This window comes from Saccopteryx bilineata, chromosome 4 (genome assembly GCF_036850765.1).
Source record: "Saccopteryx bilineata isolate mSacBil1 chromosome 4, mSacBil1_pri_phased_curated, whole genome shotgun sequence".
NCBI lineage: Eukaryota > Metazoa > Chordata > Mammalia > Chiroptera > Emballonuridae > Saccopteryx > Saccopteryx bilineata.
Genome location: NC_089493.1, coordinates 125,104,972 through 125,130,237, shown reverse-complemented (window position 1 = coordinate 125,130,237; position 25,266 = coordinate 125,104,972). Strand labels below are relative to the sequence as shown.

General features: G+C 47.2%; 2 pseudogenes; both read right to left on the bottom strand.

Moving 5' to 3' along the window:
• The window catches only part of LOC136335537 (SCAN domain-containing protein 3-like), a 457,801-nt pseudogene that overhangs the window by 132,259 nt on the left and 300,276 nt on the right, over positions 1-25,266 (bottom strand).
• Positions 11,242-12,107, bottom strand: LOC136335151 (small ribosomal subunit protein uS5 pseudogene; annotated as a pseudogene).

Here is a 25,266-nt window from a genome sequence, read left to right as displayed (position 1 = left end):
AGGCGATTTTATCATTGTGTGAACATCGTTAAATGCACTTGTACAAGCAAGCCTAGATGGTACAGCCTACTGCACACCTAGGCTCTCTGGTCTAGCCTATGGCTCCTGGGCTACAAGCCTGTACAGCATGTTACTGTACAAAACAACATGAGATTAAATCAAGCACAGAGAAACCGATACAATCAAGAGACACAGGAATCAGGAGATGTATGAGGCTGCTGTCAACTTAATATGGCATAGTGTTTTACAGAAAACTGTTTTTTAATATCGTATTTCCCCATGTATAAGATGTACCCTTTTCTGAAATATTTGGGGTCTTAAAACTGGGTGCGTCTTATACAGTGGTTGTAGTTTTTTAACCTGCATTTCCCACTTTTCCACACTTGTTTTTGCGCTCATTGTTGAAGACAGTGATTCGTCATCAGACACAGATAAGGACAAGCTAATGAATGGGAGTTTTGACACTGATAAGGAGTTGTATAAATTTTATGATGAATAAAACTTGATGTCAATAACTTTATGTAATACATTCTTTTTTCAAATTTTTGGACCCCAAAATTAAGGTGCATCTTATACATGGGAGCATCTTATACATGGGGAAATATGGTAAGTAGATACAGTACACTCTAAAATAATGATAAAAAGTATAGTATAGTAGATACATACATCAGTAACACAGTAGTTTATTATCATTATCAAGTATTATGCACTACATATAATTGCATGTGCTACACTTTAATACAACTGGCAGCTCAGTGAGTTTGTTTACACCAGTGTCGCCACACACACACACACACACACACATGCACACACACAGGCATGCTTGCATATGAGTGATGCATTGTGCTACAATCTTACAATGGCTACAACATGACTAGGCAACAGTAATATTTTAGCTCCACTATAATATGAGACATCATAAGTATATGTTATCTGTCTTTGACCAAAATACTGTTAAGTGGTGAAAGAATGTCAGCTTTTTAACATGTGATTTTTAATTTGTTGTGATTCCTCATTCTGAATAATACTCACTGTTCTGTTTCATTTTGAATTTGGTATTTGACATTCTTTTTCTTAACGAACACCTGGCCACACTTGGGTCCAGTCTGGGCAGAGCAGCTGGGACCTGCTGGTGGGTTAAATGTGAGTGCAAGGGGAGGGTGGTCAAGGATGATTCTAAAGCTATGTCTTTCCACGGTTCAGGTAGAAAAAGTAAAAACTCCTTATTTTATAGAATACTGGGAATAATTGAGTTTTAAAGGTGACCTTCCTTGACTAAGGAAAGAGCTGGCCCCTTGTGCTGACTCTCCATTATAGCCACATTTTGAAACCTCACATCAGACCTGGACAATGCGATGACTGAGCGGGACTCCCTGGAAATGAGTCCCACAGCAGGGTCCTTGGACAGGAAAGACTGGGGGCAAGGCTTGTCTCTAAGAAGAGACGCAGACTCAGCTCGGCCAGCAGGGCTGTGGGGAGGCCCCGAGCACAGAGCCGGGAGAGAGCAGGGGCTATTTCCCAAAGGGCTGGCCCTGCCGGCTCTGGGGTCTAGTCCCTCACAAGACCCAGCCTTGTGTCTCCCCCTTCCACTGCCCTACCCGACCTCACTTTGTCAATTGCTCCCCTACAGGTACCAGGCTGGCTGGTGTTCAAATACCCCAGAGTTTCAGTCTCTCAGGTTGTTTCTCTTTGTGGCCCGATGACTTCCTGGGCTTCTTGACACCTTTCCACACACGCAAGGTGTCCCCTTCTTACTCTGGGTCTCCATGTTGTCCCAGTTCTTGCCCTGGCTGAGGCTGACTCATAGCTTTACCAGGACCAGGCACTCGTGCCCTCTGTGCACTGACAGATGGGACCATGGGATAAAGGCATAAGAAACTCTCTACAGGCCCTGGCCAGTTGGCTCAGCGGTAGAGCATCGGCCTGGCGTGCGGGGGACCCGGGTTCAATTCCCGGCCAGGGCACATAGGAGAAGCGCCCATTTGCTTCTCCACCCCCCCCCCCTCCTTCCTCTCTGTCTCTCTTACCCTCCCGCAGCCAAGGCTCCATTGGAGCAAAGATGGCCCGGGCACTGGGGATGGCTCCTTGGCCTCTGCCCCAGGCGCTAGAGTGGCTCTGGTCGCAGCAGAGCGACGCCCCTGAGGGGCAGAGCATCGCCCCCTGGTGGGCAGAGCATCGCCCCTGGTGGGCGTGCCAGGTGGATCCCGGTCGGGCGCATGTGGGAGTCTGTCTGACTGTCTCTCCCCGTTTCCAGCTTCAGAAAAATACAAAAAAAAAAAAAAAAAAAAGAAAGAAAGAAAAAAATAAACCCTCTACAACAAGAAGTCCACCTTTGAATGCCTTTTTTTTCACCCAATAGGAGGGCTACCAAGGTCATCTTGGAAGACAAATTCAGGCTGTTTAAAATCATCCTTTAGTTGCACTTAATTCTTTCTGTCCTCTGGGTACATGGGCAGCTGCCCAAAGATGCTTACTAGCCTTCACAAGAGCCACTTCACAAGAGCCACTCCATAGTTTACCCTGGAATAGTGGTGTTGGTAATATGGTGGTAAAGGAAGAGCCTCAGGCCACCCACACATGCCCTTAACCTTGGCAAAGCAAGCCCTCCATCTTTGGACTCCCTTGGCAGGAAGACACAAACTGGAATTACACAGTATGGCAAATGCTTCTACACTGCTTCACGATGTGCCAGGCCATTCTAAGTCTTCCTCCATCCTTCCAACAACCCTGTGATGACCCCCAGTTCACAGAGGGAAAACTGAGAACAGCTCCTATTTACTGAATTTGAATTCCCATTACTGCCAGGCTTGGCAATAACAACTTGTCAAATGGGTTGACGTGAGCCTAGACCATAGTGCACATGCCCATGGGAGGCCACTGTTCTTCCCCCACCCCCATGACATCCTGCCAGGGAATGTCAGGTTACAAGAGCTTTCATGGTACCCGGAACTGAAGCAGGACCCGTGGAGGACAGGCCATCGTGGATGTCCCCGAGTTCTGCATGAGGTGAGCTCCAAAAGCCCCTGAAGCCCAAACACATCCACTTCTGGGCCAGGCAGGCAGCCTCAAGCCAGGGCCTGGCCTCCTTGTGTCTGCTCATGGCCATGCCTCTGGGGTCTGGCTTCTTAGAACCAGTAAGGATGTTCACAACCTGGGCACCCACCCACTGCAATCCCACCCTTGAGTAGGGCAACTCCACTTTTTTTTTTTCCTCTTGTTGATCTTAAAAGCATTTTTTTTCACCGTCCCTCACAGGGTGCCTACCTAAGATTAAAAAAAAACAAACCATGAGAGAACAGATCAAAATGAACATTCTAATAAATAATGTTTTGTGCATGCATTATCTCATGTTTAACCCTAACAGACATCCTATAAGGTGGGTATTGTTCTTATCCTTATTTCACAGTTGAGGAAACTGAGGCTTAGAACTGTTAAATGACTTACTCCAAAGTCACTTAACTTGTTAAGTGCAGGACAAGACCTAAATCCAGGTCTGTTTTTTTTTGTTTTGTTTTTTTGTTTTTTGTTTTTGTTTTTTCATTTTTCTGAAGCTGGAAACGGGGAGAGACAGTCAGACAGACTCCCGCATGCGCCCGACCGGGATCCACCCGGCACGCCCACCAGGGGCGACGCTCTGCCCACCAGGGGGCGATGCTCTGCCCATCCTGGGCGTCGCCATGTTGTGACCAGAGCCACTCTAGCGCCTGAGGTAGAGGCCACAGAGCCATCCCCAGCGCCCGGGCCATCTTTGCTCCAATGGAGCCTTGGCTGCGGGAGGGGAAGAGAGAGACAGAGAGGGAAAGCGCGGCGGAGGGGTGGAGAAGCAAATGGGCGCTTCCCCTGTGTGCCCTGGCCGGGAATCGAACCCGGGTCCTCCGCACGCTAGGCCGACGCTCTACCGCTGAGCCAACCGGCCAGGGCCCAGGTCTGTTTTTATCATGCCAGAATAACAACTCAAGTTCTACTTTTAAAAAAAATATTGAACAAAACCCCAAGGGCAGGTTTTCCTCCTCTCCATCTGGCCAGGCCTTCCCCTGCAGCTGCCTCTGGGGGTCCCTGGCATGGGGGGCAGGGGAGAGCTACCTGAGCCAGTGCCAGTCCCATCCCACTGCCAAGCCTTCATCTGAGGAAGGGTAGTGTTAAAAGTTCCCGCCCTGCAAGCTCCCGGCAGAAGATGGTCAGCTGGGCGCAGTCGCAGTCACACAGGAGGACCACACCAAGGCAGGAACCTGTCCCACTTGGCTTCCAGGGCAGGGCCTTCCCATGTGAGGGATGCCCTGGGGAGGTGGGATGGGAGCAGGTCTTGCCTCAGGGGAGGCAGGGAGTTCTGGTTAGCTTGTGGGCAGTGGGTCATTCTCCCTTCTATATTCTCTTTGCAGAGTTTCAATGAGTTGGCATCAACCGCACCCATGATCATCAAATGGCAGGGCCAAAGAGACAGGATAAAGAGCTGGGTGCCCTGGCCACAGAGGTGGTTGTCTTCCTTTGTCAGACCACAGCTAGACCCTGCCAGACTGTTCACAGGGATAAAGAAACCTGTTTGAATTTAAAGAAAAAACCATAATGGATGCAGCCATGTTAGAGGTTAGGTTGGGCGAGACCAAGTCAGGGAAACTCATGGAAACCTCCAGGCCCCTCCCCAATACCTGAGGATGGCAGGAAGTCAGCTGGTCCGGAGGAAAAGGGCTCCTGGATAAGAGCGGCTGCCACTGGCTCAGGTTTGCAGTGAAGACAGTTTGGAGCCTGAAATTTCACACTTTCTGGGTGAAAAATCTTTTACCAGAAGAAGAACAAAGAAATAGTGTTTCATAGAGGGGAAGGGTCTTGGCCAAGGTCACAGAGCCCTTTGATGCCTGTGTCCCCTGAAGGTCTCTAATCAATGTGTGTGTGTGTGTGGGGGGGTGCTGCTGAAGAAACGGAGGAGGCTGGAGAGAGTTCGGAGAGGAGCTTTAAATTCAAGGGGCAGAGGGCTGGCAGAGAGTCTGGGGCACCAGAGACAAGGCCATTACCACAGGAGACACCTGTCACGCTCGCTTGTCACTTTCTTGCTGGCACAAAGAAACCCTGAGAAGGCCATGGAGTGATGCCAGCGGCTGGAAGGGGGCCATTTTTAATCAGTTAAGGGCAAATGCGGGCGGACTTTAAAAATTAAGAAGCCCTAGCCCATCCCTCTCCTTTACATGTGAGGACACTGGGGCCCTAGAAAAACCCACCCGGGTCCCTCCATGGAGAGAGGCAGGCGCAGGCCACATGCCATGAGGCCAGTGGCAGTTTCTGCTTGCTTCCTTCTGAGGAATGACTGAAATTTTCTTTTCCCATCTTTTTTTTTTTTTAGGTGAGAAGAGGGGAGACAATGAAGTAGACTCCCACATGTGCCCCAACCGGGATCCACCCTCTCTAGGGACGGTGCTCGAGTACCAATCTATTTTTAGTGCCTGAGGCTGATGTGCTCCAATGGAGCTATCCTCAGCACCCAGGGCCTGATGTTTGAACCAGTTGAGCCAGTGGCTATGGAAGGGGAAGAGAGAGAGAAGCGGGAGAGGGAAGGGAAAAGAAGCAGATGGTCACTTATCCTGTGTACGCTGATTGGAAATCGAACCTGGGATGTCCATATGCCAGACTGATGCTCTAGCCACTGAGCCACTGGCCAGGGCCTCTTTCTTCATCTCAAGCTCCTGCCTCTGGTGTGTGTGTGGGGGTCTAGGGTAAGGCAAAGTAAAGTGAAGAAGACACTTCTTCAGCTTAATAAAGTATGTAAGTGATGAGATGACAATGGCGTGTGTGGCCAGAGCCTTCCTTGAAACGAGTCTGAGGCCTGGAGACACCAGCCCATCTCAAGATGGACCGTGAAGATCACTAACCAGGGCCAGTAAGGCTATCCTTTCCCCTCCTGGACCCACTAGAGAGGAAGGGAAAGCCTGGGGAAGGGAAATAAGAAGAAAGAAAAATGTTCCAAGGAAAGACAGAGGGACAGACCTGCAATGAGAGGATCTTGGCAGGTGACTGAAAAGGCCTTACAGTCAGTCAGCTGGAGGGACAGACCAGCAACCAAGGGCACCAGGTGGTCCTCATGGAAATAGTGCAGTCATATCCCGAGCTCTCATCACACACAGGTAGACGACTGGACTGCCTAAAAGGCAGGCAGAATCCCTGCTACCAGGAGGGAGAGTTTCCTTAACAAGGAACACAGCCACCAACCATAAAGAGAGGATTGACAAATGTAGTTAGTGACAAAATAAGTACTTTGATATGGCCCCCTCCGAAATTCTTTTAAAATAACAAACACGGAAACATAGAGAAAAGATAAGACATTGGCTTAGAAGAGATAATTTCCCACACTTTATGTGGAAATGTTCAAATATCTCCAAAAGTTAAAAAAACATCCATGTTCCCGCTACCTAGATTAGGGGTGGGCCACCAGGGCTCACAGGCCAAATCTGGCCAGTGTCTTATTTTTGTATGGCCTATAAGCTAAGAATGATTTTTATGTTTTTAAATGGTTGGAAGAAAAATGATATTTTGTGACACGTGAAAGTTATATGACATTCGTATTCTAATGTCCACAAATAAAATTTTACTGGAGATAGGTCCATTCATTTACGAATTGTCTACGGCTGCTTTATGGCGACAACTTCAGAGCTGAGAATTCCTGACGAGACTGCATGGTCTGCAATGTGGGAGATATTTGCTATCTGGCCGTTTAAGAAAAAGAAAACTGTTAACCTTTGACTTAGCTTCTACAATTAATATTTTACTGATCATGCTTTATCATGTGCTCATCCAGCTATGAGAAGATATGTTTCAAATCAGATACTAGTGAAATACTAATACCCTAACTAATAGAATACGTTGAGAGGCGGGTGTCTGGACTTCCTTGAAGGTGGCTTCAAAGGGATGTGAAAAGGACTGAGGGAAAGGAAATGGCCAGGCTGCCCCTTTGCCTGGCTCCATGGGCATTTGGAAATGTCTGACAACAAGACCGTTCTCACTGCTCTTGTTCCTTCCTAGCAATGGACAGGACAGTCTCGATACTGCAAACATAAAGAGAGTTCCCAGCGTGCAGCCATATATTTGACGGTTATTTGACTCATATGGGCTTGAAGCTCCGAGGTAGCAGGGTCCAGGCAGCACGGCTGTGTGTCTGCCTCCGCCTCACACACATTGAGCTGCATGCGCCTTCTACTGGTATTGGTTAGATGAAGGAATGACTGATTCTCTGACATGGGAGATGAGTTACCAACTCCTGCTTCACCCAGGTACCACCTTTGCTCAGCTGTGACTGTGATGGGATTTTCTGGCCCACCCTGTCACCTGAAACAACCAGGAGTGGCCTGAACCACGGGAGAGACTGGAGGGAAGATTACAGTTTCATTAGCTGTGATTTCTGGTGGGAGCCTTGGGGATGATCTGGAATGTTCCTTGCATCTGAAATGCTATCACACAGGTAAGGCAACGCAGCATTCTCACTGGCCATCATAATACGAGGAGGAGGAAGGGGAAGCTCGACCTCCAGCAGGAAGCACGATTGCTCTGTGCAGGTGTTAGCTGTCCTGGTTTTGGCTCTCTAGGTAGCTCCTGAAAACAAGCTTCAGAATGGTTCTATAAAAGGCAGTGTGGTTGCAAACAGGTGCCTCAAAAATGCATAATATGGCCTCCTGTTTCTGAGTAACATTTAAAAAAAAAGAAGAGAAGAGCAGTCAGTTTGGGGTAATGAAAAAAATCAGAAAAGCAGCATAATTGGGGAATTCATGAGAATCTGGTGAAGCACCGAGTTCCAGGTGCCAGTTCCCCTGCCGTCTCCGAAACATTGCACGCGCGTGCTGTTCTCGGACTGCATCTGCCTTCGCCAGGCACTGACAATGCATTGGGTGTTCCTCATGGGGGCTGCTTTGTTTTCCTTTTTTCTTTTTCTTTTTTTTTTTTTATCATTTTGACAAATTGGAAAGGCCAAAATATGCTCTGCTCCGTCACCCAACATTTGTTCATATGAAGAAGGAGCTCACATTGGACATCTATCATGATGTCCAATCATCATTTATTAATTCATTCATTTGTTCAGGAATCTCATGGTCATAGACATGTGCTACAAGAGTTGCTGAGTAGGAGGGGCTTTCATTCTAATAATTCTACTATAAAAATATAGTAGAATATAATTTCTATTATAATAATTCTACTCTCCATGACAATGATTGGTTTAAATGATCATGTGATTCAGGTGGGGTTATAGAGACTTGAATGTATGTCTTTTTGAGTTTCTGGGAAGATTTCTTAAAAAATGGACACAAAGGTTTTCTTTTAGAGTGAAGAAAATGTTCTGGAACTTGAGTTAGGACATATGTAGTGAATGTATAAAATGCCAATGAATTGTACACTTTAAAATGGTTAATTTTATGTTATGTGAATTTCACCTCAAGAGGAAAACCAAAAATAGATACCAGGAAATTCTGTGCCCTCCCTTGCCTTTTCCTAAGCCATGTGAGAAAACGCTGGGAACTTCACAGCGTCTTGTGACCATGAAGGCACAGCCCAGAGACAAGCCTCAGTAGCTGAGTGCGCAGGGCAGGACAGAGGACAGAGTCACCCTAGACTGCACAGGGGAGCCAGGACTCAGCCAACCCTGGGAAAGTCCTGTCTGCGGATGTTTCATGCAATGTTAAATAACTTGTTTGTTGAAGCTGATTGGAGTCTAATTTTGTCAAAATATGTGCTCCTGGCATCAGAATGCACCCTGGTTATATGTGGTTCTGGCCTGTTTCCTCCACTCCATCAGGACAGGGACCTCATCTGTGCTCAGCACCCTGTTCCTGCCATCTAGTCCTGCCCAGCACAGAATGGAAGCTCGGTAAGCATTTGGTGAATAAGTGGTTGTTTTACCTAACTTATTTCATTGAATTTTTACAACAATTCTCTGTGATAAGTGGAACCATCTGATTTTAAAGAAGAAGCTGAGCCTCAGAGAAGTTAAGTAACTTGCCCAAAGTCACAGAGGAATAAATCCAAGTCTGTCTGCCACACAGCACTCCTCCTCATTACAATCTGTCTGTGGCTTTCGAGTGCAAGACCATGGATGAAGCCAAGGCTGCCCATTGTGTCTGTGAAACTTATTATGTGGTTAGAGGAAAGATTTAGCTTTGCAAAAGTGCAGGCTCAAAGGGCAATTTCCATCTGTACAGTGCTGTGGCACTTACAGTGACCCGCAGTGTAGACCTCCCTGTGGGGTCCTTGCTGCAGTCCTGTAGGAAGGCTGGGAGCTTGGACTGCTCACATTTCAGAGATGAGCATGATATACTGAGAGCAGAAAGATGAACTTTTCTCCTTCATTATTGTGAGAATTCAAAGGGTTAATAGAATGAAAGTCATCCATGAGCTGTAAGACACCGTACATGGTGTGTAATTATTGCTGGAACACTGGGATTTTGAAAATGAGATGCTTATAATTATAGTAACAGAAAGCTCTTATTACGCCCCTACTGTGTGCCAGGTACTGCATTAAGCACTTTGCATGGATTACCGCATTTCTTTCTTATGGTGTCATTAAGTAAATACTGTTATTATCTCGGCTTTACACACGACAACTGAAGCCAAGAATGGCTAAGTGATTCTACCAAAGACACACAGCTCTACACAGAGGAGCCAGGACTTGACCAGGCAGTCTGATTCCTGCCTGATGTGGTCACTACAGTCAATTACCCACTTGTTTCCTGGGCCTTTGACAGAGAGCTGTGGTCTCAGATACACTAGCCAAATAGGAAATCATACCTTTCCCATCACCTTCAAGGATGCTAAAACAGAAAAAAAGGCCCCAAATAGAGAGATTTAGACCTGCATTTGAAGCCTGTCATTGTCCCATTGTAGCCTTGCTTTTTGTTGTGAAAGATGACTCATCATAAGAATTGTCCTGTTGTTCAAAAGAACAAAAGGCCCCTAAGAAAAATCTTCTCATGAACTCCACCTCAGGTAATAGATGTAGAAGGTGTAGCACAAAAGAGTTAAACATTCCTCCTCATAGGTATGCAAAGCCACAGGTGGAAATTTCAACCACAGCTGCTCCCTGGGGTGGGGGTGAGGTGGGGTATGCTTATTTACGCAACTAGAAAATGGCTTAAGTATATATAAATTCAGGAGTGATGTATATGAAGTAAAATTTCTCTTCTGGTGAAAAGGTCTACCAATACCAAATGCAAAGGTCTATCACCAAAATGCAAAGAGAGGGAGATGACCACTCTATATCAGATGCTTGCTGGAGACGTATTGCCAAATTGGAGTGTCCAGTGATAGGATTCAAATAATTTGACAACTGGTTCTCCGCCCTAATAACTGTGTTAAGTATAAAAGAATATATACCCCAAGCTAGTTTATTATTTCATGCATTTAATATGTAAATAAGAATAATAAAAGAGGTACACAAAACTAGGTTATAAGAGTTTTAAAATATTAATAAAAATACTAAATAATACCTGACAAAAACAATAAAACTGTTATTTAAGATATTTCCATAATGCTTCTTGATTGGTGTCCTTACTTGCAATTTTTTCACCTATGGACAGAATAAACATAACTACGGGTGCTTAGAGTACACTGTTGTGCAGATGAATGTTAAAAAGGAGTAAGGGCCTGACCGGGTGGTGGTGCAGTGGATAGAGTGTCGGGTGAGGACACAGAGGACCCAGGTTCAAAACCCTGAGGTCGCCAGCATGAGCACGGGCTCATCTGGTTTGAGCAAGGCTCACCAGCTTGAGCGCCAGGTCGCTGGTTTGAGCAAGGGGTCACTTGGTCTGCTGTAGCCCCCCCCCCCCCACTAAGGTACATATGAGAAAGCTATTAATGAACAACTAAGGTTGAAGAATTGATGTTTCTCATCTCTCTCCTTTCCTGTCTGTCCCTGTCTGTCTCTGGAACAACAACAAAAAAGAGTAAGGAATGTATCTTTGTGATTTCCACATTGGGCAGCTGCTCAGGCACCCACCTTAAAGAGAACCCTGATTACAAGTGTCATTTTAATGACCAGTTTGCCAAACTCAACAAAAAATTGGGTGTCGGTTCTGAACCGGTGAGAACCAGCTGAACTCTACCATTGAAAGTGTCTCCCTTGAAGCTTCCACAGCAGGTTTGAGGAAGAACAAACAAGAGCAAAAACAGGCAAAGCTTTAAGGATACAGCTGGTGAAGACCCTGTCCTTGACATGTCAGTTTTGTGCATTTTTTTAAAAAGCATAATTCACTTTATTTTCCTTATATAAAATTATGTGGTGGCCACAGCAGGAGCTTGGGTCCTCTGCACAGAAACTCAGGTGTGGGTCTTTACAAGATGGTCAGTGAATTCCTGATAGGGAGACTTATTGAACACAGTCTCTTTGCAGAGGTCACGGGTGAGATAGCTGTAGGTCTTGGAGATGGCATCAAAGGTGGACTTGGCAAAGTTGCCCAGGGTAGCAGTGCAGCCTCTAGCCGAGGTATAGCAGTTGTCAATACCAGCCATCATCAGCAATTTCTTGGGGACAGGGGCGGAGACAATGCCAATGCCTCTGGGGCAGGGATGAGGTGCACCAGCACAGAGACACAGCGGCCTGTCACCTTGCAGGGGACAGTGCAGGGCTTGTGATCTTGTTCCCCCGTAGCCTCGCGAACAGGAACAATAGAGAGCTTGGCCAGGATAATGGCCCCAGGGATTGCAGTGGCTACTTCTTTTGAGCACTTACTTAACACCCAGACCAACATGTCCATTGTAGTCTCCAACGGCAACAAATACCTTGAACCGGGTCCTCTGGCCAGCACGTGTCTGCTTTTGCATGGGCATAATCTTCAACACTTCATCCTTAAGGGATGCCCCCAAGAAAAAGTCAATAGTCTCTGACTCCTTCATAGGCAGGGAGAAGAGATAGCTCTCCTCCAGAGACTTGATCTTCATGTCCGTGACCAGACACCCCAGCTTGGTGACCGGGATCCACGCCTGGTCCTCTGCGAGGCCAGCGGTCTTGACCCCGGCTGCAACCTAGACCCAAATGCCGCTGCCAAATCCTCCACGGGAGCTGCCGCGTCTTCCCATTCCAGGGCCTCCCAGGCCTCCGGGCCTCCGGGCCCTCCCGCAGAACCAGCGTCATTCGCCATTTGGTGTTTCCTCTGAAAAGTGGTTTTGCACAATTTTAGAATGAGGGTTCTTCTTCCAGTGTCAGGCTGGCTCCAACGAAGGGAGTGAGTGCCTGGTGGAGTGTGGAGCACAGGCACAGGGCCAGGGTGACCTGGGAAGCAGGCCTGACACCCGCCCCAGACCATGGGAGGCAACCTAGAGTAGTGGCCGGGTCTTGCTACACCAACTGAGTAAGGGGATTCCTCCTCGCTCATGCAACCCGGGAGGTGAGCTTGTCGCTAACACATCCTGCACAGTCGCTAGTGCTATATTTGTTATTGCAGACTGATCTTTATGCTTAAATATTTTATTGGAAACTTGATACAGTTGATGCTCTGGTCTGCATTCAGTCCTTGGCCAAATTCCTTTTGCTCTTTATAAAACCCCAAGCTTCAAAAGGTAAACAAGATCAATGAACTTTTAACCAGATTCACAAAGAAAAAAAGAGAGATGACTCAAATAAATAAAATTAGAAATGAGAGTGGAAAAATAACAACAACAGAAATACAAAATATTGTAAAAAATACTATGAAGAACTGTATGCCAAAAAATTAGACAACCTAGATGAAATGGACAAATTCCTTGAAACATATAATTTTCCAAAAATTAACCTGGAAGAATCAGAAAACCTAAATAGACCAATTACAACAAATGAGATAGAAATAGTTATCAAAAAACTCCCAACAAACAAAAGCCCTGGGCCTGATGGCTTCACAAGTGAATTCTACCAAATATTCAAAGAAGAACTAACTCCTATCCTTCTCAAGCTATTTCAAAAAATTCAAGAGAAAGGAAGACTTCCAGGCTCCTTTTATGAGGCAAGCATAATTCTGATTCCAAAACCAGGCAAAGACAACACAAAGAAAGAAAATTGTAGGCCAATATCCCTGATGAATTTAGATGCTAAAATCCTTAACAAAATATTAGCAAACTGGATCCAGCAATATATGAAAAAAATCATACATCATGATCAAATGGGATTTATTCTGGGGAGGCAAGGCTGGTACAATATTTGCAAATCAATCAATGTGATTCAGCACATAAACAAAAGGAAGGAGAAAAACCACATGATAATTTCAATAGATGCAGAAAAAACATTTGATAAAATCTAGCATCCATTCATGACCAAAACTCTCAGCAAAGAGGGAATACAGGGAACATATCTCAACATGATAAAGGCCATCTATGACAAACCCACAGCCAACATCATACTCAATGGGTGAAAATTAAAAGCAATCTCCTTAAGATCAGGAACAAGGCAGGGCTGCCCCCTTTCACCACTCTTATTCAACATAGTCCTGGAAGTCTTAGCCACAGCAATCAGACAAGAAGAAGAAATAAAAGGCATCCAAATTGGAAGAGAAGAAGTAAAACTATCATTATTTGCTAATGATATGATGTTGTATATAGAAAATCCTAAAGTCTCAGTCAAAAAACTACTGGACCTGATAAATGAATTCAGCAAGGTGGCAGGATATAAAATTAATACTCAGAAATCAGAGGCATTTTTATACACCAACAATGAACTGTCAGAAAGAGAAATTAAGGAAACAATCCCCTTCACTATTGCAACCAAAAAAATAAAGTACCCTAGAAGTAAATTTAATTAAGGAGATTAAAGTCTTATACTTGTAAAATGATAAAACATTGATAAAAGAAATCAAGGAAGATACAAACAAGTGGAAGCATATACCGTGCTCATAGTTAGGAAGAATAAACATCATTAAAATGTCTATATTACCCAAAGCAATTTATAAATTCAATGCAATACCAATTAAAATACTAATGACTTACTTCAAAGATATAGAACATATATTCCAAAATTTTATATGGAACCAAAAAAGAACACAAATAGCCTCAGCAATCTTGAAAAGGAAGAATAAAGTGGGAGGTATCACACTTCCTGATATCAAGTTATACTACAAGTCCATTGTACTCAAAACAGCCTGGTACTGGCATAAGACCAGGCATATAGATCAATGGAACAGAACAGAGAACCCAGAAATAAACCCACACCTTTATGGACAACTGATATTTAACAAAAGAGGTAAGAGCATACAATGGAGTAAAGACAGCCTCTTCAACAAATGGTGTTGGGAAAATTGGACATCTACCTGAAAAAAAATGAAACTAGACCACCAACTTATATTATTCACAAAAATAAACTCAAAATGGATAAAAGACTTAAATGTAAGCTGTGAAACCATAAGCATCTTAGAAGAAAATATAGGCAGTAAGCTCTCCGACATCTATTGCAGCAATATATTTGCCGATTTATCTCCAAGGGCAAGTGAAATAAAAGACAGGATAAACAAATGGGACTTTATCAAACTAAAAAGCTTCTGCACAGCTAAAGACAATAAGAACAATAAAAAGACAAACTACACAATGAGAGAACATATTCAACAATATGTCCGATAAGGGGTTAATAACCAAAATTTATAAAGAACTTGTAAATCTCAACACCAGGAAGACAAACAATCCAATCAAAAATGGGAAAAAGAAATGAATAGACACTTCTCCAAAGAGGATATACAGATGGCCAATAGGCATATGAAAAAATGCTCAACATCACTAATCATTAGAGAAATGCAAATTAAAACCACAATGAGATATCACCTCACACCAGTCAGAATGGTGCTCATCAACAAAACAACACAGAATAAGTGCTGGTGATGATGTAGAGAAAAGGGAACCCTCCTGCACTGCTGGTGGGAATGCAGACTGGTGCAGCCACTGTGGAAAACAGTATGGAGATTCCTCAAAACATTAAAAATAGAACTGCCTTTTGACCCAGCTATCCTACTTTTAGGAATATACCCCAAGAACACCATAGAACGGCTCCAAAAGGAGAAATGCACCCCCATGTTTATGGCAGCATTGTTCACAGTAGCGAAGATCTGGAAACAGCCCAAGTGTCCGTCAGAGGACGAGTGGATTAAAAAGCTTTGGTACATATATACTATGGAATACTACTCAGCCATAAGAAATGATGACACCGGATCACTTACAACAACATGAATAGACCTTGATAACATTAAACTGAGAAAAATAAGTAAATCAGAAAAAAACTAAGAACTATATGATTCCATACATCAATGGGACATAAAATGAGACTGAGACATGAACAAGAGTGTGGGGGTTATGGGGTTAGGGGAGGAGAGGGGCACAAAGAAAACCAGTTAGAAGGTGATGGAAGACAACTGGACTTTGGGTGATGGGAATGCAGCATAATCAAATGTCAAAATAACCTGGAGATGTTTTCTCTGAACATATGTACCCTGATTTATCAATGTCACCGAAAAATAAAAACAAAAACAAAGTCCCCAAAAAAACAAAACCCTGAGCTTCAAGAATTATTATTGATGTTATTAAGGAGAGGTAATCAGACAAGCAGACCCTCCCTACAGCAATTATCATTAACGATCTGGTGCCTACCCACATGAAATGTTGGTGGACACATGAGTTGCTACAGGCCAGTTGATGGCAATTGAACTCCATGGATCAAAGTCTTTCATACTTCCTAACCTCGTCATTTTTGTTCTGAAAATACATACTCACCATCAAATATATCTTTATGCTCCATGCATATCAATTATAACAGCAACGATCTGGAAAAAAGCTAACTGTCCCACAATAGGGGATTCCTTATGTAAAGTGAGCCATTCACTTAAGGGACTATTGGGGGAGCTGTCAGAAAGTACGCTTATGTAGACTGTGATACCGTAGACCTGCTAATGATGCAGAGTGAAAAAAAGCACTCCAAATGGAATGCACACTGATTATAATCCAGAGCCTGAGTCATGTCTGTGTGAGGATCCAGATATTTCTAAGCATGCTTGGTGACCTTATGAGGTGGGCTCCCAGGGTCAGCTTTGCAAGTGTTGTCTTGCATCCAGGTCTGGGGGAGGCCCAGAGGGGCAGGGTACTGGGAAAGCATCATTGTCTGCCTTTAGTGCATGGTTCCCTGGCTCAGCTCCATGGATCAAGCCCCAAAAAGAGAGGGAGCCACAGGGGACAGTAGGTGCTGTTTCACAAGGTGCCCAGGTGATCGATGTTCTGCAGAATGGAACACAGGCACGTTGTTGGCCTGGCTGCAGCATCCCTTCAGCACTGTCACCTGAGGAGGTCTCAAACATGGGTGTCACCAAGGGCAGCACTAGAATATGACAAATGCTTTGTGGTATTGGGCTGGCCTGCTCTGTGAGTACACTCCAGGCATGTCCATGTGACTTCAAGATGTGTGTCTTGTGTGTGTGCACATGTATGCGTGTATGATCTAACAGGTGGGGCTGAGCTAGAGAAACAAAGTGACTATTGGGGGAGGTTGCCCTGCAGAAATCTAAGTGAGCCATACCCAGAAAATTGGAGGAAAGCCTCTCAAAACACTGACAGGGAAGAGGAAAAATGGATTCTGGAGCCCAGAGTCCACGGATGACCTTAACAACACCTTTTAGAGATAGTCCCTAAGGGGTCTGGTTGCATGTTCTTAACTCTGTGTTGGCTCCTAATGCCCCTGGGAAGCTGGCAGGAGGCTCCTGACTGATTGGAAATAACTCCCATCTACATATAAAAGATGACCAGTAACAGCCTCAAGCATTCCTCAAATACTTAGGTCCTAGCTCAAACAAGATACTGTCCCAGGGAGAAGAAGGCATACTGGCCCACACAGGACCTTCCAGAAGCACCCAGCTCAGCTCCTCGCTGCTGCCTCTCTCTCCAACCTCAGCTCTGTTCACTTCCTCTATGCTGTTGGTCCTGACACTTCAGCTTTCTTCTAATGCCCTGCCACCTCAGGGATTTTGCATGCGCTCTTCCTCTTCATCCTCCTGGTTAACTCCTCTTACTCATGCTCCAGGCCTCAGCTCACATACCCTGTCTTCCCACAGTTCATCTCAATGCCAGCCTGACCAGTCCCCACAGTTCTATATGCCCATCCCTGCCTGATTCTTCCCTTTACAGTGCTTCTCAATTTATGGTCTCAATGCAAGTCATTCAATGGGTTGGACATCCAGGGTCCCTGCTAGACAGTTAGCATATTAGGGGAAGAGCAGCAAATGTTGGCGCAGCATTATCTGCAGAGCTTAGCACAAGATGCACACTGAGCAAATATTTATTAGCTATATGACTGGACGGATGACAGACAGATGAGTGAGCTATGAAAAGACACATTATGATAGGGACAGTGAGAAGGTTAGAATAACAGGAGGGAAAGTACATGAAATGAGCCTGGAGGGTAAGTAGAAGCCAGACTGCACAGCACCTGGTAAATCATGCTGAATGCAGTGCTATCGCTGCAGGGTCTCAGAGAAGAAATTAAGGGGATCATTTTAGGGTTTGTACAGAGAGGAGGTGATAACAGAGGGATAGGAACAAGTCTCTAGGCGTCTGCCAGTCCTCTTGACCTTCAAGCCAGCCCGGCCAGGCCCGGCCAGGCCACCTGTGCCTAATGCCAGGGCACTGCAGACCATAGACCATGAAGGCAGGCAGGCCCTTTCCAGCCATGACCTGTGCCTATACCAATGTCCAGCTCTTGACTGTGACTCTATTTTGGCCCCTGATGGTGCCCTAGGGAAGCTGGCACAGGGGTCCTGGCTCTGCCTGTGGGGTACTGGCCGAGACTCACTTTCAAGGTCTTGGGTAATGCCCTGGCCAAGTTCCTGCTTCTAGGAGCCAACCCTGGAGGCCAGGAGTTAGTGAAAATTGTACAAGAGAAATCTTTCACTTGAACACAGCCTAGAGTCAGGAGCCAGGAGGCCTGGCTTTCTCTCTCAGGAACCCTCCAAGCACTTGAAGGCCCATCAGAATGCATCCCACGTGGCAGGCCACTGTTAGAATGTTAAGGCTGCTGCAATGAAGTGCCACAGATCAGGGTTTAACCAACAGAAATACGTAGTCTCACAGTCCTGGAGGCTGCAGGTCCGAGATCAAGGTGTTGGCAGGGTTGGTTTCTTTTAAGATCTCTTTCCTTGCTTGTAGGCCATCGGTGGTCTTCTTCTCCCCGTATCTTCATCGTGTGTGTGTGTGTGTGTGTGTGTGTGTGTGTGTCCCCATCTCCTCTCATAAAGAAACCAGTCACCTTGGATTAGGACCCATCCTAATAAACCTACTTTAAATTAACGACATCTTTTTATTATTATTATTCATTATAGCAAGGGGAGAGAGAGTGAGAGAGAGAAGGGGTGGAGGAGCTGGAAGCATCAACTCCCATATGTGTCTTGACCAGGCAAGCCCGGGGTTTTGAACCGGCAACCTCAGCGTTTCTAGGTTGACGCTTTATCCACTGTGCCACCACAGGTCAGGCCATAACAACATCTTTTAAGACCAACCCTATCTTCAACTACGGTTCCATTCTGAGGTTCTGGGGGTTAGGACTTCAACATATGAATTTCAGGAGACTCAAGTCAGCCCATCACAGAAGTGCAGGATCCACATGTCGAACCCCCACCCACGTTCCCCATCCAGTAGGCTGGAACCCAGTGCTGGCACTGAAGGGGAGGGGAGAAGGGAACCAGATACCGGAGTCAGCCTGCCTCTGTGGGAACACAATCAGAGGGCACCCTGGCCCTGGCCTTCCCCTCTGCAGCCGTACAGGGACCTGCTCCCCCTGCTGCCAGCTCTCAGGCAGCTCAGAGGCTAATTGCTTGGCAGGGATGCCACAGGGGGAGAGAAGAGGCCTTGGGCAGGCTGTGAGCTCCTCTGAGATAGGGCGGCTTTCCACCCAGAGCTTATCAACATGCTGCTGGGTCAGAATCCAATAATTAGAATGACATTCCCAGAGCAATTTGGTAGAGCATTTGCCCTTCCATTCACGCCAGGCAGACGGGGGCCTCAGGTTGCAGCTTCAGAAAAACAAGAAATTCCAGTAAGGGATTAATGACTTAATTATAAATGCAGCTTGGAAATGCAAAGGTTATTAAGAAGGGGAAAAGATACATGCTAATAAGAGACACGCTATTAACAACAGGATAAAAATTCATTGTTGGCACCACGGCAAAGTTTTCCAAGTTCAGTAATAAAAACCACCTGGTTCGCAGAGAGCTGGCTGCCATGGTGACAGGACCAGGGCTTGGAACTGTCTGATGAGGCGTGTCTTCAGCCTCTGATCACACTCCCTCTGGGTCTTCTGCATCCTGGTAAGATTGGCCAACAGGCCTCCAACCACCTGGGGGAGTGCTGGGCCTGCGCCCATTTGTCGGAAGAGCACACAGAGGCTTAGGTAAGCCATCAAGTGTTGTCGGCCCACAGGATGAGTGTGACTCATCTTGGAGCATCTGAAGGCCCATTAGTGGGAGAACCAGAACATGGAAGAGCTGGCAGGCAGTTGGAATTCCAGGAAGGGACTTCAGTCATCACAGGTCAACTGATACCCTCTCACCAGCCGAGACAAAGATGCTGCCCGGAGCTCAAACGTGTCTTCAAACTTTAACTCACCTACTGGAAGAGCACTGGAATTGTCTTATGTGCCAGGGATGACACAGGGTGCTTTGTTCCCATGAAGTTATTTAATCCTCTCAACCATCTTGCAAAGTACTTTTGTTTCTACATTTTGCCGATGAAGAAACAGAGGTTCAGAGAGGTTAAACTAACACACCCAAGGTCACTGAGAAAACAAGTGGCGGAGCTGGGACTCAAACCCAAGTCCTTTCCTCAGGAGGGCAGAAGCAGAAGTGGCACTGAGCTGTTTCCCATCTAGACCACAGGCTCCTCGAAGGCAGGGCTGGGTTTCCCCTCATGCCCCAGACACAGGGCTCAAACCTTCAATCTCAGGGACACTGCACAAGTACCTGGGTCACCTGTCAGGCTTCTGTACTGACTAACCACCTGAGTCCACATGCTCCTTTACAGGGCCACCAGGCCACGGGGCCACCTGCTCTCTCACTGGTCATGTCCAGGAAGGGGTTTCCCAGGGTCTCCCAAGGAATTAATTTATTTGGGTCGTCATTTGAGGGTAGATGGGTGTGGGGAGGAGGAGGCAGGGAGGAGCAGCTCCTCCCCCCTGCACGTCCTGTCTTCTGCCCCCAGTGTAAGAATTGAGGTGCAGGTGGGCAGGCTATGGCGGGCACCAACAGGAGTCCTGGGTCCCCAGGGCCTGTGTGAAGAGCCTGAAGGGATGGTGCAGAGCAATTGGGCAGCTGGACACTCGCAAGACAAGGGAGGAAAGGCCCACCCAAAGGAGTTGACTTAGCCAACCACCTCCATGGGGAGGTTCACCGGAGGAGCCCAGCCCCGGACAACACCCAGCACACAATGAGTGCTCGATAAATACCTGTCGGAGGAAAGTAGCCTTCAGACACAGGCTCCTAGCCCTAGAGCCACTCTGGTCCACCCCCTATGAGCAGCTTCCAAGGACAAGGAGCTCACGCCTTCCTGGAGCCGTCTATCCACAGGGGTGCAAACCTCTCTTCTGCACCTAAGCTGAGGCCCAGCCCTAACCCCTGCCCTCTGTGCCCAAGCCACAGTGCCCCCAGTACCTGTCTGCTCCATGTCCATGGGAGATCCTGTAGCCACTTCCTAGCTATGTGACCCTGACTGCATTACTGAGCCTCAGTTTCTTCACCTATACACTATGGAGACGAAAACAGCCTTCTGTAAAAAGTAGGCACGTGGATGTACAACCTCCTAGCACGGTTGAAAACATGATGTCTTCATCCCCCTCCAACAGCCACCTCCTCCTTCCAGACCAAACAGCCCAGCCCTCTTTGTGATGGACTTCACTTGTCACATTGCCCCATGGTTCCTTCCCATCTTGGCCCTTGCGTCCTGGGCCAGTCCTGAGGCCCAGACAGACCCCAGTACAGGACAGGTTGAACTGCCCTGGCTCCAAAGAACTGCCATTGGGACAGAGGAAGGAAGAGAAAAGAGGAGAAGGGTAGTGGGCTTCCCCAGACACCAGACAGGGGGCCCCGGGAGGGAGGAACCAAAGTGGGGGACAGCACCATGCTGGGTTTGAGTCCAGTCTCTGCTCCTTGCGGCCTCCTCTGAGCCTCGGTTTTCTCTTCTGTAAAGTGGTGATAACTTTTTATTCGCAGGGTTAATATGGAGATAAATTGTGAAACCATTTGCAAGTGTGAGACATGTGGTAGGTAGTCAACCAATGCTATTGAGCGTTATTCTCATTGATGTTTTTAAAAGTGCATTTTTCTGCCTGTGGAATCTGATTGAAGGAACCTAGGGGCTTTGTCTGGTTTTACTTTGTTAACCAAGAGTTATTTTTTTAATAGACTTTTAAAATCCCTAGGTCCCCTGGTCTCAAACCAGAACTCAGGCACCGCTGACCAATTGACCGTCCACCTGGAGAAGGTCTTAGCCCCCTGAACTCCATGGCCTGCACATGGGCAGCACCTGGCCCACAGAGCAGTGTCCTCTGCTCAGCTTCATGCTCACACAGGTCAGCTCTGCCATCAGCTGCCTCAGAGGGAGAGAGGGTGCCAGCAGTGCAGACTTGGCAGCGGAACCATGAGGGGAGAAGGCCTCCCTGGGCACGGGTTCCCCAGGAAGGTTAGCACGAAGGGAAGGAGCTGGAGGAGGGAGAAGACTCATCTGAAATGGGGAAACTAATGAAGAAAGCTCGATCTAATTAGACAGGCTGCAGTTTTAATCAGACAGTTTCCTTGGCAAAACCTGTTTGCATGTTTTCTGTCATTCAGCCAATGTGTTAATTAGGCAAGTATTAGTAATGATATTTATTTTGGGAAAGTTAAGAGGGGAAAGAGAAGTTGGAAGTGACAGTTTGGGGGTCAGAGGGTTGGAGTGGGGAGGAGACGCGCATTCGCAGACGGCGTGAGAGCACGGAAAGAATGTGCTTGGAGAGAGTGAGGGTCTGGATTCAACTCCAGCGGTGCCCGTAGGTCCCCCGCTTCTCTCTGAGCCTCAGTTTCCTCATCTGTACAATGGGAATGAAGACATGTAGTCCCTTCCTCAGAGGTTGGGCTGGGGTGCTAACCAAGACACTGTGTGAATCCAGAAGGCTGTGCACAGTCCTGACCCAGAGCTAGCCAGGGAGGTGCTGCTTCCTGGCTTCTGCCCTGCGCGCACTTACCACCTGCCTCTGAGCTGCTCCTGCAAAGGATCTAGAGTACTCACTGCTTCATCCACAGGGAGCACAGCAGGGGTAAGGATGGGAGAGTGAGAAATGCCAGCATCTACCCTCCCCCCACCCAGTCTCAGCCCTCACTCTGGCTTCCTTTCCAGTGTCTGAGTCTGAGGGTCAGGATGAAGGGTGCTCCTGCAGGTCCACTTGGCCTCTGAATCACAGCCAAGCCAACTTGCTCCCTGCCCCCTCCCCCAATTTCCCAGGTAAAGGCAATTGGGCCCCTACTGCATACCCACCAGACTGGGTTCCCAGGAGGGAGCTCTCTCCCAGTTCATGACCATATATCCCGGAACAAACCTTACAAATCACCCAGCAGCTCCTTGCTGTTTTGTTCCTGGAGCCCCCCCTTGCCCCTGCTCCCAGGACATCCCCACCAGTCTTGGCTCCAGGCACTCACACTCACTGATGCTCTCTGTCCATCAGGCAGTGTGGGTTCCTCTCCCCTTTGGGTTAGAATCCTTCTGGTTGCAATGTTTAGCCAATGGACCCAGTTCTTCCCTCCCCAAACACACAGAAGTGCAGCCCCTCTCCCTGTGGGAAGCTGGCTCCTTAGCATCTGGGTCTCCTCCTCTCTGGGGCCTGTGACTCCCACCACAGGCAGGTCCCAGCAGGCCTGGTACTGCAGCACATACCTACTACGTGCTGGGCTTGCGTCAAGGCATCTTCTACACAGTGTGTCTGCTATGTTGCACTGTCAGCAAGCTCACAAAATAGGGACCAGTGCCCCCATTTTACAGTTGAGACAAATGAAAGAAAGCTCAGAGGCATGGAAATGGCCCCCGGCTTCTCAGTAAGTTAGTCATCAGGGGAAGCCGGAGCTCACACCTGAAGACTGCACTCCACGTTCTTTCTGGAAGAAACCTTAGGTATGGTTCGTGCCAAGCCCTGAGAAGGGAGCACCATTTTCCTCCCCTTCCTACCAACGAGGCACCTGAGGCTCAGAGACACATAAATCGGTTGGGTGCAATTGATTCATAGCGGTTCTAGCTTGGCCATACCTGTCCTCTGTTCTCAGGACAAGAAGACCAAACTATTCTGGCCTGCACAGGGCTCCACCCACCATTTCAGGGACGAACTTGAATAATGCTGGCTTATTGCTCTTGTGGAGGGGAGGTGTGGCTGGCAAGCCAATGGTTACTGCCTCCTACTACCCTTTATAATTCCTGGCTTTGCAGTCCACCTTTATTCAGGGAGAGGCTGGTGAACCTTTTTAAAACTGCAGCCAGAGAACCTGGCTGCATTCCCCTTGCTGGGGGACAGACTTGTTGTGCACCTCCCAGCCAGCCATGAACAAGGTGATTATGAGCTAATAACCTTTGGTTCCAGAACCCCAAGCGAGCCCTAACCGGGCTCACCCAGCAGGCAGCTTTTGGGCAGGTGCAGGAGCACTGACTTAGCTTGTCTTTGCAGCCACAAAAGAGGAATTTGCTTGCGAATGGCATCATGCCCTGACCTGTCTCTTTGCCTGCTGTTATTGTGGGTGGCTGACACAGAGCCCTAGACCACAGAGAGTTCTGCTGGGGCCCTGCAGGTTGCAGAAGAGGAGATGAGCCCCCAAATGTGTAAGGATTTGCCCCTGGAGCCCTGAGGGTTTGCGGCAGGCAGGTAGGCCTGACGGAAAACCCAGCCACCCACCGGCCTCTCTGCATTCTTGTAAGAGGCTCTCAGAACCTGTAGAGGGTTTTGTTTGTTGGTTTGGGGGTCCAGTCCCCTACATAGGCCACCCCATTACAGGCCTCTTCCAGACACCTTAATTCTCTCCTTTTAATAATATTATTTGTCATTTAGACGTCAGCCTCAACTACTGAGTGGTGCAGAGCCAAGCACCACTGTCCCCCAGATGGATGACCGGGGGAGGGAAAGCCCAGGCAGGAGGCAGCATGGGATGGGGTGGAGAGAGGTGGGGACCTATAAGGAGCCTGTGGGCAGTGGCATTAACTTGTTATATAAGTACCTTATTCAATTATTTCTCCTTCTTCTCCTCCTCTTCCTCCTCACACTCAGCTAATTACTCATGCCTGGCTGGTTCATAAATATGAAACCAGCTCCATGGCAGGGTAGCAGGGTGCACCTCATTGGTAGCAAAACAGGGCCTCCAGGGGAGAAAAAAGTGAGCACTCTTGACCCTCACTTCAGTGGGCCCTAGAATCTCAAGGGGAGGTGCCACCTTGGCCGCCTCTTTTTCCACATATGCAACCTGTGGTTGGAACAGTCAGTCCTCAGAGATACTGAGCACCTGCTTCTTTGGAGACACCTCAGGTGAGACTGGCTGTGTGTCCTGAGGCAAAGCTTTGGCTTCTCTGGGCCTTAGTGTCCTCATCTGTAAAATGGGGTTGCATCTACCTCGTCAGTGGTTGTGATTCATGAACTAACATACAGTAACTCCTCACCAATGTTATCAATGGGTTCTTGAAAATGCTACTTTAAGAGAAACAGCATATGACAAAACCAATCTGACCACAGGCTCATAGATAGCAATGAGAATTATGTTCCAATGGCATATTTCCGGTCACAAAAACATCACCAACCTTCTAAATAAAGATCCAAGCACTTCCAATGTGAAACATCAGAATGAACGTGAGCTATACTCACATTTAGGAAAGATAAATAGAAATAGATAAGAGAATTCTTTTCAAGCCCTCTGATTCCAGTTCAGGGTCACAGGTGACCAGAGCTGATCCCAGCAGCTCAGGGAATGGGGAAGGCGGTTGGGGACTGAAATATAAACAGGGTGTTTTTATATTCAGGGGACAGGTGCTGGGCCTAACTACCCATTTCACCTGCCCAGTTAACAAAGAGCTATGCCTGATTATTGCTTATCCCACCCATGTTCTCCGGAAGAGGCTGGAAGCTAGTTTCTTATTGGTGTAAAGTTAGATCTAAATGGTATGGTGGGGGTTGTCTTTGAGTTGTCTTGGAAACAATTGAATTGCTAAGGGACCACATTTTTTCCCTGAATAAAGAGGGATGAGCTTCTGGGAGCTGCCATTGCATTGGCTTAGGAGCAGTAGAGACTGTTTGCCGTGTGGTCCTCCCGAACCCAT